Source organism: Ictidomys tridecemlineatus, chromosome 5 (assembly GCF_052094955.1).
Source record: "Ictidomys tridecemlineatus isolate mIctTri1 chromosome 5, mIctTri1.hap1, whole genome shotgun sequence".
NCBI classification, from domain to species: domain Eukaryota; kingdom Metazoa; phylum Chordata; class Mammalia; order Rodentia; family Sciuridae; genus Ictidomys; species Ictidomys tridecemlineatus.
The window spans coordinates 1,896,669-1,913,883 of NC_135481.1; the positions used below are offsets into that span (position 1 = coordinate 1,896,669).

At 34.2% G+C, this 17,215-nt stretch overlaps 2 non-coding genes across 2 annotated transcripts; both read left to right on the forward strand.

The window, feature by feature from the left end:
* Positions 1 to 1,264: 1,264 nt before the first annotated feature.
* LOC120887083 (small nucleolar RNA SNORD107) lies at positions 1,265 to 1,338 on the forward strand. Its single transcript, XR_005730251.1, has one exon. It is a non-coding gene; the product is annotated as a small nucleolar RNA SNORD107 (small nucleolar RNA).
* Positions 1,339 to 8,186: 6,848 nt separating this feature from the next.
* On the forward strand, positions 8,187 to 8,253 carry LOC120887066 (small nucleolar RNA SNORD64). Its single transcript, XR_005730234.1, has one exon. It is a non-coding gene; the product is annotated as a small nucleolar RNA SNORD64 (small nucleolar RNA).
* Positions 8,254 to 17,215: the final 8,962 nt, after the last annotated feature.

Consider the following 17,215-nt stretch of genomic DNA (forward strand, 5'->3'; position numbering starts at 1 on the left):
TTCATAGGTCATTTGAATTGCTCCTTAAAGAGTTTTGAGAGTTACTTTGGGAACCCTCTACTTTCTTTTTTTTTTTTTTAGAGAGAGAGAGAAAGAGAGAGTTTTTTTTAACATTTATTTTTTAGTTTTCAGTGGACACAACATCTTTATTTTATTTGTATGTGGTGCTGAGGATCCAACCCAGCGCCCAGCACATGTGAGGGCGTTACCGCTTGAGCCACATCCCCAGCCTGGGAACCCTCTACTTTCTTAAACTCAATAGTTCATTTTTTACATCATGTCAGATTTTAGAAGTCAGAAGTGCATGCATTGGGGATTTGGTTTGTTAGAGATTATTCCTTATAATACACTATTAAGATGGAAACTTATTTATATACAATATGATAATAGTGTTATTTGGAATTTTCACAATCATCTTTTGGTATTTTTATTATTTTTAGTCATACATGTCAATGAGTATACTTTGAACATCTTGTTTCAAAGATTAGATAATACAGTGCCAGGTGTAGTGGCTCATGCCTATAATCCCAAAAGCTTGGGAGCTCAAGCAGGAGGACCACAACTTCAAAGCCAGCCTCAGCAACAGTGAGGTTCTAAGCAACTCATGGACACACTGTCTCTAAATAAAATACAAGAAAGGTCTGTGTATGTGGCTCAGTGGTTGAGTGCCCTTGAATTCAATCCCTGGCACCTTCCACCACCCCCCAAAAAGAAAACAATACACTGTTGTTAGTATGTTAACCTCAACTATTATCTTTATTGAATTTCAACAAGCAGTAGGTTACAGCCATTATTTATGTAATGGGCGAAAATTTAAAGTGCTTGTTATCTATTTGATCTTACTGTCTTACTCATAATTGCATATTAGTTCCCTTGGTCCTGTTTGTACACATAATCTCAGTATGTGAATATTCTGAAATAAAGCAAGGCATATTATCATGATTATTTAATTTTTTTTTGTGGTAGGAGAATGAAATCTGAGTCTCATGGGTTATTTGTATGTTGAAACTTTTTCAGGCTTTTATGATATCCTTTTGTCAACTTAGTTGATAACTGAAGGGAAGAGAGGATTTGGCTACTGAATTTTGGGAAGAATTTGGTCACTGAATTTCATGGTGTGTCATCAGTGTGGATCCTATTCAGTGATTGGATCTGAAATTGACACTGAAAACCACATTAGCTGCACTTAAGACAGAAACATAAACCCTTCAAGGTAATATAACCTTATCAGTAGAAATAAGAGTATATTGTGAGGCCTTGGCTAGGTTCATGATGACACAGGACCTTGTCTGAATATGATGATTTCAAAATTTGAGCTTAAATTGACACTCTGAAATCTAGTCAGTGTGCCTCACTAGACTTTTCAGAGCACATTATTCTTGAAAAAGATCTTGGCTTTTTGTAAAAACTTAGAACATATAGATATGCATTTTCTAGTATAGAACTTTGCCATTTATTCAAATGTCTTTTATTTTCATTGATATTCTGAGGTAATTCTTTTTTTTTCTGAACTTTGTATGTTGTTGAAAGCTAAAAGGAAACATCTTGGATCACAGAAGATAGCAGGCACCTGGTGAGATGGAAGTAAGGATGTGTACAAATGAAACTATCAACTATTGAAAACAAAGAGTACTAAAATCCTAGGGTTCTAAATGATGTCCAGGAATGAAAGAATAATATTTGTCGAGCATATATTGTGGATCACAGTAAGTATATTAAAAGGCTTCACATGGATCCTGTTGGTGTTTTAGGATAATTTGTGTGTTTTTCTTCTTTGGTGGCCTGTGATTGATCCTCATGTCCAAACACCATTATAAAATAGTTGTATAAGAAACATTTTAGTGAATGAATGAAGAATGACTGCTAAAGTGTTTGTTAAAAAATGAATGTTTAGATATTTTATGGTTACTTCCTTATAGTGAAATATCTGTGGTAAGAAGTCATGCCTGTCTGATATCTAATATCCTAAAGTAGTTGGCCTAAAAAGCGTGGGTCACTCAAATTAATTAGTATTACCAGCCCTAGTTTTTTTTTCTTTAATATTTGTTCTGGTTTTGGGTGAACACAGTAACCCCCATTCTATTTTTATGTGGTACTGAGGATCAAACCCAGTGCCTCATGTATTCTAGGCAAGCACTCTACCTCTGAGCCACAACCCCAGCCCAACCAGCCCTAGTTTTGTACAGTGCCTTGTCATAATATTTTAGTGTATTCTTGGGAATTTTTATGTTTTGGGGTTAAAAAATGGAAATCAAGCATTTTAAAGTGTATAGGAGGAGTCGTCTTATCATTTATCATGGAATACAGTTGAAGCCATGGGGTACCACCAGCTCATCCACTGGGTGGCCTGTCACAGAATTGGGTCCCATTCCCCAGTACAAAGGGCTAGCCATTGAAAATTTGGGGTGCTGTTCCAAAACAAATTGATTGTTTATAATCCTCAGTGAAGGTGAAATATTTTCAGGGAATCAGTGATATTGATAGTCAAGACACATTGGTTTATAAGAAATCTTCCCACTGGAATCTCTATGGCTTAGGACAATTGATTGCAAAGGGGTCTGGCTATGAGTATCATAGAGATCAGTTATGGCCCTAAAACTACTGAGTTCTTAGAAAGATAGAGGAAAGATATTGACTAAGTTACCTGTCCTCTGGGGAGAAGTTAGTTAGATTGTTGTGTTGAAATAGCAAGTATGGGACAACAGTGTCTTGTTCTAAGCCCAGTCAAAAAGGGTCAGTGGGATGGGTTGTTCTCTTGGAGGAAAGGGTCTATGCATTGCAAGAAATCACGGACATAGGTGGATTTGCCAGTCTTTAGCAACTTTTTAGCTCTGCTTGACAATAACAGGCAAGGATATTAGGACATTTCTGGGAGTAGGATGAAGCTAAGAATGAACTAAGATCAGTGGTGTAGGAGGCATATTGAACAAAAATGGTTTTAGTCCACAAGGAAGATAGCAGAGAGACAAAGAACTATGAAGTTAACAAGGAAGATGTCCAGAACTGGGAAGATAAAAAGCCATGGGGCCTCTGAGTCCATGAGGGATCTATTTACCTGTCATCCTTTTGAAAAGTAACTTTAGGTCCATTATGGGCTCACAATTACAAGTAGACTTCAAGAATCTTGATTTTTTTTCGGGCTGGGGATGTGGCTCAAGCAGTAGCGCGCTCGCCTGGCATGCCGTGTGTCCCGGGTTCGATCCTCAGCACCACCTACCAACAAAGATGTTGTGTCCGCCGAGAACTGAAAAATAAATGTTAAAAATTCTCTCTCTCTCTCTCTCTCTCTCCTCTCTCACTCTCTCTTTAAAAAAAAAAAAAAAAAAAAAGAATCTTGATTTTTGAAGCACCGAGTTCTAGGGCTTCATCTGGGTGTGTGGTGAATCTAGCTAGCAATCTCAGGCACCTTCTCCACTGTGAAGATAGGGGGGAAAAGAGTAAAATAGCTCTTCTATCAGGGATCTGCTGGGAATCCTTATTTCCAAGTCTGGGCTTATAAAGAGGGAATATCTCTTTGACCTCATCCTTCACTTTCTCATCCATAGGTGTGTATTGCCTGTTAACTTTCTTTCTTTTTTTAAAATTATTTATTTTTTAGTTTTTGGTGGAAAAAATATTTTTATTTTTATGTGATGCTGAGGATTGAACACAGTGCCTCGTGTATGACAGGCAAGCACTCTACTAATAAGCCACAACCCCAGCCCTGTTAACTCTATTATTTTTATTTATTTATTTATTTACTTACTTACTTATTGTGGTGCTGGGGATTAAAGCCAGGCCCTTGTCTGTTAACTTTCTTATAGAGGTTTTATATTGTATTAGGCCAGCCCTTATAAGTATAAAAAGGACCTAATCTGAAGGTGAGTTTTTGGAGCTAATCAATCCATGTAAGGGCTGTAGGAAGAAGCTCCAACCATGGTAATGAGGTTTCTTGGCAAAGATTTCTCAGAGTACAGTTTACGGTAAGATTAGCCCATTCTGCTTCTCCTGATGAATAATATCTCTGGTAAGAATGGTGGAAATATTTAATTCTTAGGATATTTATCATCTGCTGAGTAATCTGAGAGATGAAGGAGGATCCATTGTCTCTTTGGAGAGATCAAATTAGCCTAAACCTGGGGATGGTCTCCTTTAGTAAGGTTTTTATACTTCAGGGATCAATTTGTCTTCATAGGAAAGAATTTTACTCATTTTTGTGAAGTTGTCTATAAAAACCAGTAGAAATTTATAGCCTTTGGTAATGTGTAGATGAGTGAAATTTGGTTTCTGGTCTTCTTCTGGGCATGTGCCTTGGCATTGCATGGGCTGAAGTAGGAGGTGAAGCCTAGTTCCCTGAGAGTTATTTTGGTTGCAAAGGTGGCATGACCATCAAACTCATATGTTCTAAAGAGAGTTCTTTGCCTGTGAATAATCTCTTATATATTTGGTAGAGACTTTCTTGGCACAAATGGCAAGTGTAATATAAGCCTTTTATAAACTTCTATTGGATGGACTAAGGAATGTAGATTAGTTTACTCTGTACCATTCTTTTTAAATTTTTTTTTGTAGTTGTAAATGGATAAAATGCCTTTATTTTATTTTTATGTGGTGCTGACGATCAAACCCAGTGCCTCACGCATGCTAAGCACGTGCACTACCACTGTACTACAGCCCCAGCCCTCTGTACCATTCTTCATGGTTCAGGTGTTAGATAATTTCCTGTGACATCCAATTTTTCCCCTCTTGGGTATATTGGGATGTGGACAGCTTTTCACAGAGGATAGAGATGAGGACTTCTATAATGGTACTCTTCTACATGGTCATGTATGAACTTTTATTGCCCTGTGCTTCCTCATGATTTTTGTTCTCATGTTTCTGATGCTTCCTTGGGCCAGTGCACTCTACTACCTCTCAAAGTCTTAGGTTTTGTGGTCCATATTTGATTAAGGTAATTTTAAAGTCAAGTAGCCCCATTCTTTCCAAATAACTACATGGGTGTGAACCACCCAAAATAAGTGTCTATAATTTGAGTACATGATGACCCTTTGGCCTTTTTCTAGCTCCAAAACCCTGGTGAAAGCTTTCAATCCACCTATTGGTCTGAGGTTCCTGGAAGAATTTGCCTCTGCCTCAGTGATATCTTTGAAGGAGGAACACAATTGTATAGCCTCCATCTCTGATACCCTCCTATAGAAAGCTACTTCCATTAGAGAACTAGACTATGTCCAAATCAGCTAACATGTGGAGCCCTTTAAATCATTTTGGCTCATGCATATTAGGTCACTTATTACAAGAATGAAAAGACACTTGGTCCCCCAGAATACACAACAGGATAGTTGGATTTAAAGAAGTCCATCTATATAAAGTGATGTCAAGTTTCTAAAAGGATTGACTGATACTTGAGTAACCTGACATCTGTAAGCCAGTGAGGCTCTTTGGTTTTCTAATAAGCTATGAATTTGATGTGTGGTATATGTCTTCTGTGAAAGTCACGAGGTAATTTTTTAAAAATTTTTTGTTTATATATGACAGCGGAATGCATTACAATTCTTATTGCACACATAGAGCACAATTTTTCATATCTCCAGTTGTATACACAGTATATTCACACCAGTTCGTGACTTCATAACTGTACTTTGGATAATAATGATCATCATATTCCACCCTCATTACTAACCCCATGCTAGAGTTCGTCTATTCCTCCCATGCTTCCACTCCCTATCCTATGAATCAGCTTCCTTATATCAAAGAAAACATTCGGCATTTGGTTTTTTGGGGATTGGCTAACTTCACTTACATTATCTTCTGTAACTCCATCCATTTACCTGCAAATGCCATGATTTTATTCTCTTTTATTGCTAAGTAATATTCCATTGTGTATATATGTGGTGCTGAAGATCAAACCCATGGCCTCATGCATGCAAGGCAAGCACTCTACCACAGCACCAGCCCCTGTTCACATATTTGATGTGAATGTTTTTTATATTCTAATAGAAATAGAACCATGTGATTTCTCCTTTGTATCTCCTCAGTGGTGTTATAATCCTGCTGGAGTTATGTTGAAGGAACATCAGTTGCCACTTTGGGAAATTAACAATTTGTCAAATTGTTATCATCATATTGCAGCATGCCCTATTGCAACTTTCTGCTTGAGAGTCTGATTCCGGATATTTATGTCCCTCCAGGTATAGTTTAAAGAGACATTTAACCTTTGTAATTCCTCAATAAACCTTTCAGGATCAACTGAGAATCTTCCCAGGTCTTCCTTTACCTGTCTGAGATTTTGAATGGTTAATGGAATATGGTTAATGAAACATTGAGCTGTTAGCCCTGCAACCTCTTATAGATGACAGATCCTGGAGATTGAGGGGTCCTGACTAAAGTGGTCAGGAATCTCTAAGACCTGATTGTACTTTTCCCAGTTGTGAGTGACGGGCTCTACTGTGGTAGTTAAAGGCATCTTAGAGTGGGTCACTTATGGCTCCTATTTCTCATATTGGGCTATGGATGGGAATGTAGAATTTCAAGAAAATCATAATCGTTGGGTTCATTTACAGAGTTCTTCACTGACTGTCTCTCAAGGCCGTGAAATCCTGAACATATGGAACTTTTGAAATTCCTTGGGTGCAGCAGAAAAAGCATGGTATTAGTGTTAATGTTTCCAAGTTCAGGCCATGTTTCTTTATCTCCTCTCTATTTTATGGCCAAGTTTCTAGGTAAATTTAGCTTTTTTTTTTGAATGCTTGAGGGTCAGATTTATCTTAATTTTTTAAGATGCTGTACCTGAGCGGTGAGTCTTGATGTATGGACATCTGGGTAGCCATCTGGAAAAGAAAGACAAAAGAGTATGTGAGAGGTGTCTCTCCTTTATTCTAGTCATATGATCTACTGGATGAGCCATCCCTCACCCTGGGGAGTTATGACATTAGCTGCGTTTACTGGGTATTTCCCGTTTTTTCTTGGGTCATCCAGGCCCAGAGATCAGTTTTCTTTGTCCTTTCCATTGAGAAATTTGGGAATCTATAAAATTTATTGTCTTGTCTGTGAGTGGACTATAAGGAGGTGGTTCCTAGGAGGCATAATGAGCAGGGGTGGATCCCAAATTTCTTTCCCCATATCTACCCTTGCCTCATATCTACTTGTCTGCCTACTGTAACACTTCTATAGTTAAAATAAACAGTTCCTGTAATCACACATTAAAGTCTTCTAGGAGATATATATCCAAAGTAGTAGCATGGGGTCTGTTATTTCCATAATAAAAGTTGGCCAGTTTACCATAACACTTTTGTATCAGAGATGTTAGAAGTTGACTGAGAACTCCTTCAGAATTGTTTCATTGAACTTTTGCTTCATCTCTTTGAACTGCTTTGTTTTTGTTTTGACATCTACCTTTCTCCTTTCATACTATTGATTTATACTTTATCTGGAATATTTTTTGTGGTTTTAATTTATATGCTTTGCCTTCAGATTCATTGATAATAAGATATTGGGGGAGAACAGACAGTTGTTAGTACTGTATCCGTCTGTGGTGACATTTGAATATTCCTATTTCAGTTTATAGGACAATTTGCTTATGGAAGTTGATTATAAAACACTAGATTTAGAATTGAGCATGGTGATACACACCTGTAATCCCAGGTACTCAGGAGGCCAAAGCAGGAGGATTATGAATTCAAGGCTAGCCTCAGCAATTTGGCAGGACCCTATCTCAAAATAAAAAGGAAAAATGGTCAGGATATTGTTCAGTGATAAAGCACCCATGTATTCTCTCTCCAGTACTGGGGTTGTAATGTTGGGAGAAGAGAAAGTGAACTTAGTTATATAAAACAAAAGATCTCAATCTTAAGGTACATTGTTTTGTTTGTGCATATTTGTGTCAGTATGTCTCTCTGCCTGTATGCCTGCTGATTTTTTTTGTTTCTTACTATTGTCCCCTTAATTCTGCATCAGTCTATTACATTGTTTTCATATCCTTTGCCAATTAAAGGCAATCATTTTACCAGATAAGAGGACTGTCTATGCATAGAGATATACTTTCTATATGTTAAATTTTTTTTTGATTTTTTTTTTTTTTGGTGCTAGGGTTTGAACATGGGATGTATTAAATGCTACTATGCATTATAGCCCTGGCCTACAACCCCAGTCCCATTCTTTTTATTTCTTTTTAAAGTTAGATTTTAAGAGAGACTTTGGTAAAGACCTTGGCTGGATTTATGATGAGCTATGTTTACTGAGCATGATGAAGTGAAGCTCAATATGATTACTCTGAGGTCCAGCCTAAGTGTCATTTTTAAGGATTTAGGACAGAAATATTCTGAATGTAAGTTTTCAAAATGTAAATTTCACAAGGTTTTTCTTATCAATACTTTCTGGTAAAGGAGAATGGACTGGACTGGTAGATTTCCTTTTTTGCAGTTCAGTAGACAAAAGTGGTTATATTAGTATAGTTTTCTTTTGTAGAGTGCTTCTATATTCATAGTCTTGATAAATTTCAAATTTCTCCTTTCCATTATGTGTTTCAAGTGATAAATTGAGGAGAATAAGGACTTGGAAGGTACTATGTATCCCTATCCCATTACTAGCATCACTTAGGTTCAAACGTCTGTGAACATTTCATAAGCGTTTTTCTAGTAACTGAAGTAGTTTCTATATTTACAAGTTCAATAGGAAATTGATGGTTTATTATGTATAGTTTAAGATTATGTATAGTTTAAGTTAATTTATAGCTTTTGCACATGCTTAAGTTATATACAGAGTTAATTTGGGGTTTGAACTTAAGGACTTGGACATGTGACCAAGGGCTAACTGAGCTGTATCCTCAGCGATCTGGTTTTACTTTTAATGTCTTTTTCTGTATCTTGGCAGTATGAAATCTTAGAAGTTTGGACTGTGATGTAGTTAAGGGAATGAAATTGATATTTTGTTGGTGATGCTGGTCACACAAGATAAAGATTTGCTAAATATTAATTTCTTGAGTTATGTATTTTATCTCATTGTATCCTTTTATATTTACTTGTTTTATGATATTGGGTACTGAGCCCAGATAGACATTATTTTGTGTACTACTTGCATACTTTAATTATACTGATGCTTGAATTGTTTGATTATTGGCCATTAGATGATCTTTCAATTAATTCCTGCATCCTTTTGGAGAGGATTTCCTGAGGATTAAACTCTAAGTTGCTTTCCCACTGAGCTATATCCCCAGCCCTTTTCCTTTTTTTTTTTAACAGAGTTTTGCTAAGTCTCAAAGGTTTTTCTCCTTTCTTAGCCTCCTGAGTAGCTGAAATTATAGCCATGCACTGGCATGTTAATATTTACCTTTTATTGTAGGAGTGATACATTGTTTGTTACCTGTAGTTGACAATGTAGGATGAGGTAATTAAATAGTTAATTTAGAAACAACCTGTTTACAAATCTAGCACAGATGGTTGTAGATATTAAGACTCTATCCTCAAATAGTCATCTCAGTTGCTAGAGTCTACATGAGTTTTATGTATGTATATAAATATATGTACATTAATGAACAATATCAGTTTAAATATTGTAACTGTATAAAAATTAGGGTGTCAAAAAGTTATTTGGGGTATGGAGAAATGAACATTCATTTAAAAGTAAGGTAAACAAGGCTTTTTTCTGGATTTTTCTTTTATTGAGCCATTTTTCCAGTTTTGCATATTCAACTTTGATTTATCATAGTATTTTTGATCTTGACTAATAGCAATATATTGGGTCAATTGAGAAAGTTGAGCTACCGTTCCACTTGATAGAAGTAAAAATGTTCTGTTGAGTGAGAAAGGAAAGGAACAAGTGTAGGATCTGTTGAGGTGTAGTGTATATATGTGTAGGTTCTTTGACCTTGTGATATTTGATGCAATTGAGAGAGGACACTGTAGTATTTGTTGTATAAGCTTCATCCAGATAACTTTATTTGGTTGGTAGTTCTTCTGTACAGATGACCTGAAGAAAATTCTCCACAAATAAGAATCTGTGGAAGAAATGAACAATTTGTTTTTGTAGTTTGGGGATAGTTTCTTCAACCTAATGATGATTTTCATCTCTGCCAGGGAATTTCCAGTCCAGCTAATTTACAGTAGAATAATTTGGCAAAGAGTAATAGAAGGCATGAATTAGTAGATTGTTGAGTGCATTGATGGATGGGGGAAAGGAAATATAGAATCTAAGTATACAGAGGTTAGACCATGTCCTTAAATTGTTATAAAGGTAGATATGTAAATTTAGAGTAATATTAGGATGTTTCACTTTTTGGCATTGAAAGAACTTATATTTGTATTTTGTAACAGTGATGCAGTTGAGAAGTCAGTCATCATTTACATGGCAATATTTGTTTTTCTTCAGAGAATGAGTCTCAGCCCCTTTTCTGTGCCCTCTTTTGAGGTGACTATATAAGGGAGTGTCTTAACATTACTGTGATTAGCAAGATTTGCTGATCAAGTATCTGTATTGGAATGGGTAAAGGGCATTTCTAGATAGCTTTGATTAAATTGGAACTTTTCAAAATTTAATGTGCATATGAATTACTTGGAGGAGAGCTTATTAAAACAGTTTTCTGGGTCCCAGTTTTGTAATTTCTGCTTTTCATTAGGTTTAGATGTGAAATTAGATTTTTAATAAGTTGGCAGATGGTGTTGTTCCTAGGCACAACACTTAGAGAGCAATGGGGTGGTTGTATTCAGGATGGAGTTTTCATTTTCTGAATGTGCTTTTATATGACTTAATTAATTAATTAATTAATTTTTTGTCTTTGATTTTTCTTTACATTCAGTCTCCTGGTGATGCTTATGATATGTCTTCTGTGCTTAAAGCAATAGACATTTGTTTATCTGACTGCAAGAATAGCTATGCATAAATCCCTGGACAAAAATAATTAAAGGGAACAAGGTAGAAAGAATAAAAGTTGTCATTAGTGTGTACCCAGAGACAGTGTGTTGATGTAGGTCAGTGTTAGAGTGGCTGCCTAATAGGTGCAAAGTCCTGGGTTTGATTCCAAACACTTCCAAACAAATGTAAACACAGTGATTAATTCTGTGAAAACTGACATAACATTTGATTGCTTTAAAATAATATTTAATATGACTTAATTTATATAGATGTGGACAATGCAGTGTAAGGTATTCTTATAGCATGTTTGTAATTGAGGAAATGATAAATGGAGTTTGAAAGTTGTCCTAACTAATTTGAAGATGAAAGCTTTTTATTGTTTTCCTAACAATAAATCAGCTGTTCAAATGCTAGATTAAAATTAGACTAACTTTGAATCCACCACAATTCTAAATCCAGTTTAATTAAACACACTTCATAAAAAAAGACTTTCACCCATAATTTTTTGGTTAAAAAAATTTCAGAAATCAATAAATTTACAAGAAATATTAAATTTTCCTACCATATTATATACTTTTATTTATTTATCACTCTCATATAATAGTGGCTTTAAATTTTTTCAATGTATTTTTAATTTTTTCTAAAAATATTATCATACAGTAATTGTACACATTTATGAGATTCAGTAAGAAAATTTGAAAAAAAGAATATAGGATATAATTATCATATCAGAGTAATTGGTGTTTTTTTTTTTTTCTTTTTTGGTATTAGGAGTTGAAACCAGGGCCACTGAGATACACTCAATCCCTTATTTGTTTTTGAGACATGGTCCAGCTAAGTTGCCAGGCTGGCCTTGAGTTTGGTATCTTTGTGCCTCAACCTTCTGATTAGCTGGATTGTAAGCATATGCTAATATATCTGGCAGAATAATTAGCATTTCTGTCTCCAATATTTATAATTTCTTTGTTTTGGAGGCGTTTGAAATATTTTCTTCAAGTTCTTTATTATAAAATATATATTAAACTTGTTAACTACAGTTACTATCTTAGCTTTACATTGCTGTGACAAAAATACCTGACAAAAACAACCTAGCAGAGTGAAATTTTATTTTGACTCACAAGTCCAAAGGTTCAGTTTGTCTTTGGCTGAGTCCACTACTTTGATCTCCAAGATGAGGTGGAGTATCACGACCAGAGTGCCCCCAGAAGAAAGCTGCTCAGCTTATGCAACCATCAGGAAATAGAAAAGGAGAAGATGGAAGGGGGAACGCAGTGAAGATGAAAACTTCCAAGCCACACCCCCAGTGACTCCCCTCTTTAGCTACACCCCATCTGCTTACAGTTATTATCCAGTCAGTCCATTCAAACTAAGGGGGATTGATTCGGATTACAGGTCACCTAATCTAATCATTTCACCTCTTATTATTCCTGCCGGGGACACAGGATTTTTGGGGGATACCTCATATCCATACTATAACAATAACCCTACTGGGCTGTAGAACACTATCTCTCTTCCCATCCATGTTGATATAAATCACATGATTTTACCTTTTTTATGGATTTAAAAAAGTATACACACACAGAGTCATGTACACACCACATTTTCTTCATCTAACTTCTGATGGATGACTCATTTGATTGCATATGTTGGATCTTCTGAATAGTACTAGAATGATCATGAGAATACAGGAGTCTCTTTGATGCAGTGATTTTATTTCCTTTGGATATGACTTCATTAGTATCTTCTAATGGTAGTTCTCTATGAGAATAGTGTTACAATAGTCTGTTTTCTTAGAAACTTTGTAAAATTAGTCACTACAGAGATTAGAAGTTGTAAATAATATGGATATATTCAGATAAAGATTAGAAGTTGTAAATAATATGGATATATTCAGGTTAAGTCAGTTATTTCCCATAATAACAACAGCTGAATAATAAATCCAAACTTGAAACAAAGAAACTTACTTACTTTTACATTGACTTGAATTGAATAAAATCGTCCATTTTCTGAGAATAAGTCACTGCAATTATTTTCTAGGTTGATCTTGTAATTTGTGGTTAACTTATCTATTAGGTAAAACTCTCTTTAATGAACTTGCCTAGACACTGAATTCAAATTATATAGACCAGTTAGGCATTTTATCTGCCGAGTGTCTTGTGGCCCAGAGTGCTGTTGGAGCAAAAATAACAAATGCATCCATTAGAAATTGTTGAAATCATAATGACACTTTCATATAAGCCTTGTTATTTAATTTGTGTGAGATGATTACATGGCAAAATTTAGAAATGTAGTTTGAAGAGGTTGTAGACTTTACTTTATGAGGAAAATGTAAACATTAAGGAATCACCAGAGGACATAGTGTCCTTTTTTTCCTGCCCTCTGTCACAAAGGGCTGACACAATTGGTAAAATTAATTTTACCAATTAATTAATTTTTGTTTCATTGGTATACTCTATCAAAATTATTGATGGAATTAGTACACGAATGAATAGTAGGTGTAAGAATTTTGCCTTCTAGTGAAGTGAAGGCCAAGTTTGCCCTTCAGCTTTATCCTGTTTTATCCTATTCTTTGTTAGGGGTTAGGTCAAGAATCAGGTCTTTTTTATTGTACCATAATGCTAGACTAAAAAAAGTGGGGAAAATTGCATTGTTTTTAAGTTGCCTATTTCATCAATTAAAAAGGTATGCTTCCAGATTTCTAGTTGGGTTTTATTTTTAAATGGAAATAATCTGTTAAGTTGTTGTCCATTTTATTGAGTGTCTCAAATTCCTTAAAGTTTTTCTCACTGGAGAATAAATCTATAGGATGTTGTATAACATGGGTTCATTTGAACTTTTCCATTGTGAAAGATCTTAATTAGATATATCAAGGGGACATTGCTATTGGAAAGCATATGACAGAGTTTATGTGTTAGTGGGTAAGAATAATTAATTGACCATATAAAAATGAATGAAAATGCATATGTAATTCTGTGACCTGAAAATTTTATAATATGAACATGATTACATTTTAGTATAAATAAATTAAAAATTTATTCCTAAAATGGGAAAAAATTAAGGATAACGTCATATTATAGATTTATTAATACGTATTTCTTTTTTATTTATTTATTTATTTATTTATTTTTATTTTATTTTATTGGTTGTTCACAACATTACAAAGCTCTTGACATATCATACTTTGAACAATAGTTTCAAGTGAGTTATGAACTCCCATTTTTACCCCAAATACAGATTGCAGAATCACATAGGTTACACATTCACATTTTTACATAATGCCATACTAGTGACTGATGTATTCTGCTACCTTTCCTATCCTCTACTATCCCCCTCCCCCCATCTTCTCTTTCTATCCCATCTACTGTAATTCATTTCTCTCCTTATTTTTCTTCCAATTCCCCTCACAACCTCTTTTATGTAGTTTTTTATAACAATGAGGGTCTCTTTCCATTTCCATGCAATTCCCCTTTTCTCTCTCTTTCCCTCCCATCTCGTGCCTCTGTTTAATGTCAATCTTTTCTTCCTGCTCTTCCTTAATATATATTTCTTAAAATGAGTTTATTCTATTGCACTGTTAATTCTGAAGAGCTGAGGCAAAGAGATGGAAACAAATAAGGATTTCCTTAGAAATTTTATGCATTGCAGATACTGTTCATACTCCATTATATGACTGTTCTGGTACTGCTTCTATAGCTGAAGGCTGAAGGCTTTGTCATCTAAACCAATTTACTTTTTTTTACCCAATTCCCTTGCTTCCAGAGGTTCTTCAATATATCTTTCTGGTGTGGCAGTTGTGAAGACATGATAGAACTTATTCTTTTTTTTTTTTTAAATCTGAAGTTGGCATTTTAAAAAGTGTTAGAGAAGACACAAATGACATCAGATGAAAATATTTAGAGCATATTATACAACAATAAAATGGAAACTTCCCATTGTTAGGCACTGGGCAAAAGATATTTTATAATTTTTTATTGGTGCATGATAACTATAATGAGGGGATCTATTATGCTGTACATGTACAAAACAAAATTTGGTCTATTTATTCTCCTGGGTTCATAAAATTTGTTGCATACCTTTTTAATTGTATTCTTCTATACCTTAGGCAAACAAAAAAGCTAAAAGTATTTGTTTTTCCTTACAATGATCTTTGCAATTAAAACCTTACATATGTAATACTTGCAAGCATATACAGCAAATATATTCTTTTTTCCCTCTTGTTAGTATTGTAAAACATTTCTAAATCTTCAAATTTTATTATATTTTTAGGAAATAATAAGCTTATGAGTCTAGGGAAATACTTGGGAGAATTGTGGTGGCATAATAGTATTTCAGTGCAGATATAATAATTGAATGACTAATGTATATGAGTTTCTTGTATTCTACAAGAGTCAGAATGAAATTAATCATGTATTACTTTTCATTCTTTTTATTTGTATTGTTTTAATCTTTCCTGAAATCTAATTAGAGAAACATAAGCACATTGATTTTTAATGAGTTTATTAGGATGTTTTAAAAATGGTTTCTTTGATAAAACAGCTGTTTTCCTAGGGGAAATTTGCAAAAACACATTTGGTAAATATAGTCTTAAATGTTTTAGTATGGAATAAATTATATGTTCATTTTTTCAGTGTTTAAGAGTAATAAAGAAGGAGATATTAAAATGCTTTATATATTAATTAGAAGAAGCATTTTTAAAGTACATTTGAGAATTCACTCTATGCAGTGTCTCAATGTAACTGTTTTCTGACATTTTCTTGATTAAATATAGAGATTGTTAGCCATGAGTTTGAACTATATAGAAAGATGACTAAAGAAAAGACTACCTTTGAATTCCTTTTAATCAAAGGAATTCAAAGGTAGTCTTTGAATAAACTTTGGTATTAGACTTTAGTATTCTTTTTCCAGGAATACTACATGCACAGAACTGTTAAATGCAGAACTCCATTTATCTGCTTATTTATTTATTTATTAGTTGTTGATGGACCTTTATTTTATTTCCTTATTTATATGTAGTGCTGGGGATCAAACCCAGTGCCTCACACATATGAGGCAAGTGCTCTACTGCTGAGCTATAACTCCTGTCCCATGAGCTACAACTCCAGCCCCTGGAATTTTGTTAAGTCTGCTATATGTGTGGAACTCATGGATATATCTATGTTTTGCAAATGTCTCACTGTTAAATGTCTATGATATGAGCTTTCCTTTTCATGATGAAGTTGCAGAAGAGATCAACCTTTATGAACACATTGACAACCAGGTGGGCTTTGTATGACAGAGGTATCTGTATGCCACACAAAACTGTTAGGGAATATTTCTAATAAGAAAAATGTCTGATATTTTGCATTTGAGGAATGATTATGATTCTGTTTATTGCTTAGAGGGATTGCTAAAGTACTTTAAATTTAGCAAATTTAAGATATGGACTTAATATATAAGGATGGAGTTTTAGCAGCTGGCCCTATGTTCAGAGATGGTTTTTATATGACTTCCATGTGAAAAGATTGAAAGAGTCATTGGATCACTGCCCTCAATTTTTCGATTTTGGTATATGATAGGAAATGTTCTTATAATATATGTAGCATATATAACTATATATCTACCTGTATGGATATGAGTGATACACACATATATTCATGTCATATATACATGGTATATATGCAAGTTTGGGTTTACATTTTTTTTGTTTTCAGTTGTTATGTATATGTTCACATGTTGTTTACATTTGTAGATGTGGAGAATTTTCTGTCACATTTTGTGAATATATTTTGCATAAAATAAATAGGATAAATAAAAAAATAAAATAAATTATAGGACAGAAAGTGGTTTTTTTTTGTTAATTGAAATTCAATTAACAAAATGCAAAAACCCAAGCCTCTATTTAGAAGGATTTTTACACAAATATGTATATATAGTTAGTACGTTTTAAAACATGTTTCAAGAAATGTATGACTTCTGAAATCCTTCTTGCAATTAATCAATCCATATTTCTGTGTTATGAATCATTATTTGTGATTAGAGTCATTTTGTAAAATGATTCATTATCTTTGCTCTTAACTTCTTTTGCCTTTTTTTGTCTGTGAGGAGGCATGAACACACTCTGTGTTGAGCTAGAATTAACTAAATGTCAGCATCACATCTGTGTGTTCATGTATGTGGACGCATGAATGTGTAGTATGTGGATGTGTGAGTATATACAAAAAGTATACATTTATATGTTTTGAACATTTTCCCCCAGAATGTCATTGCTGATGCATATACATTTTGGAAAATAACCTTTTAAATTAATACAGCCATGTACTTTTGTACATATTAAAATTTATTGTTGGAAGGTATATGGAAAGGATGGATTTTTTTTATGATCACAGTTTCATGTACATGTACAATCCTTTTGCTT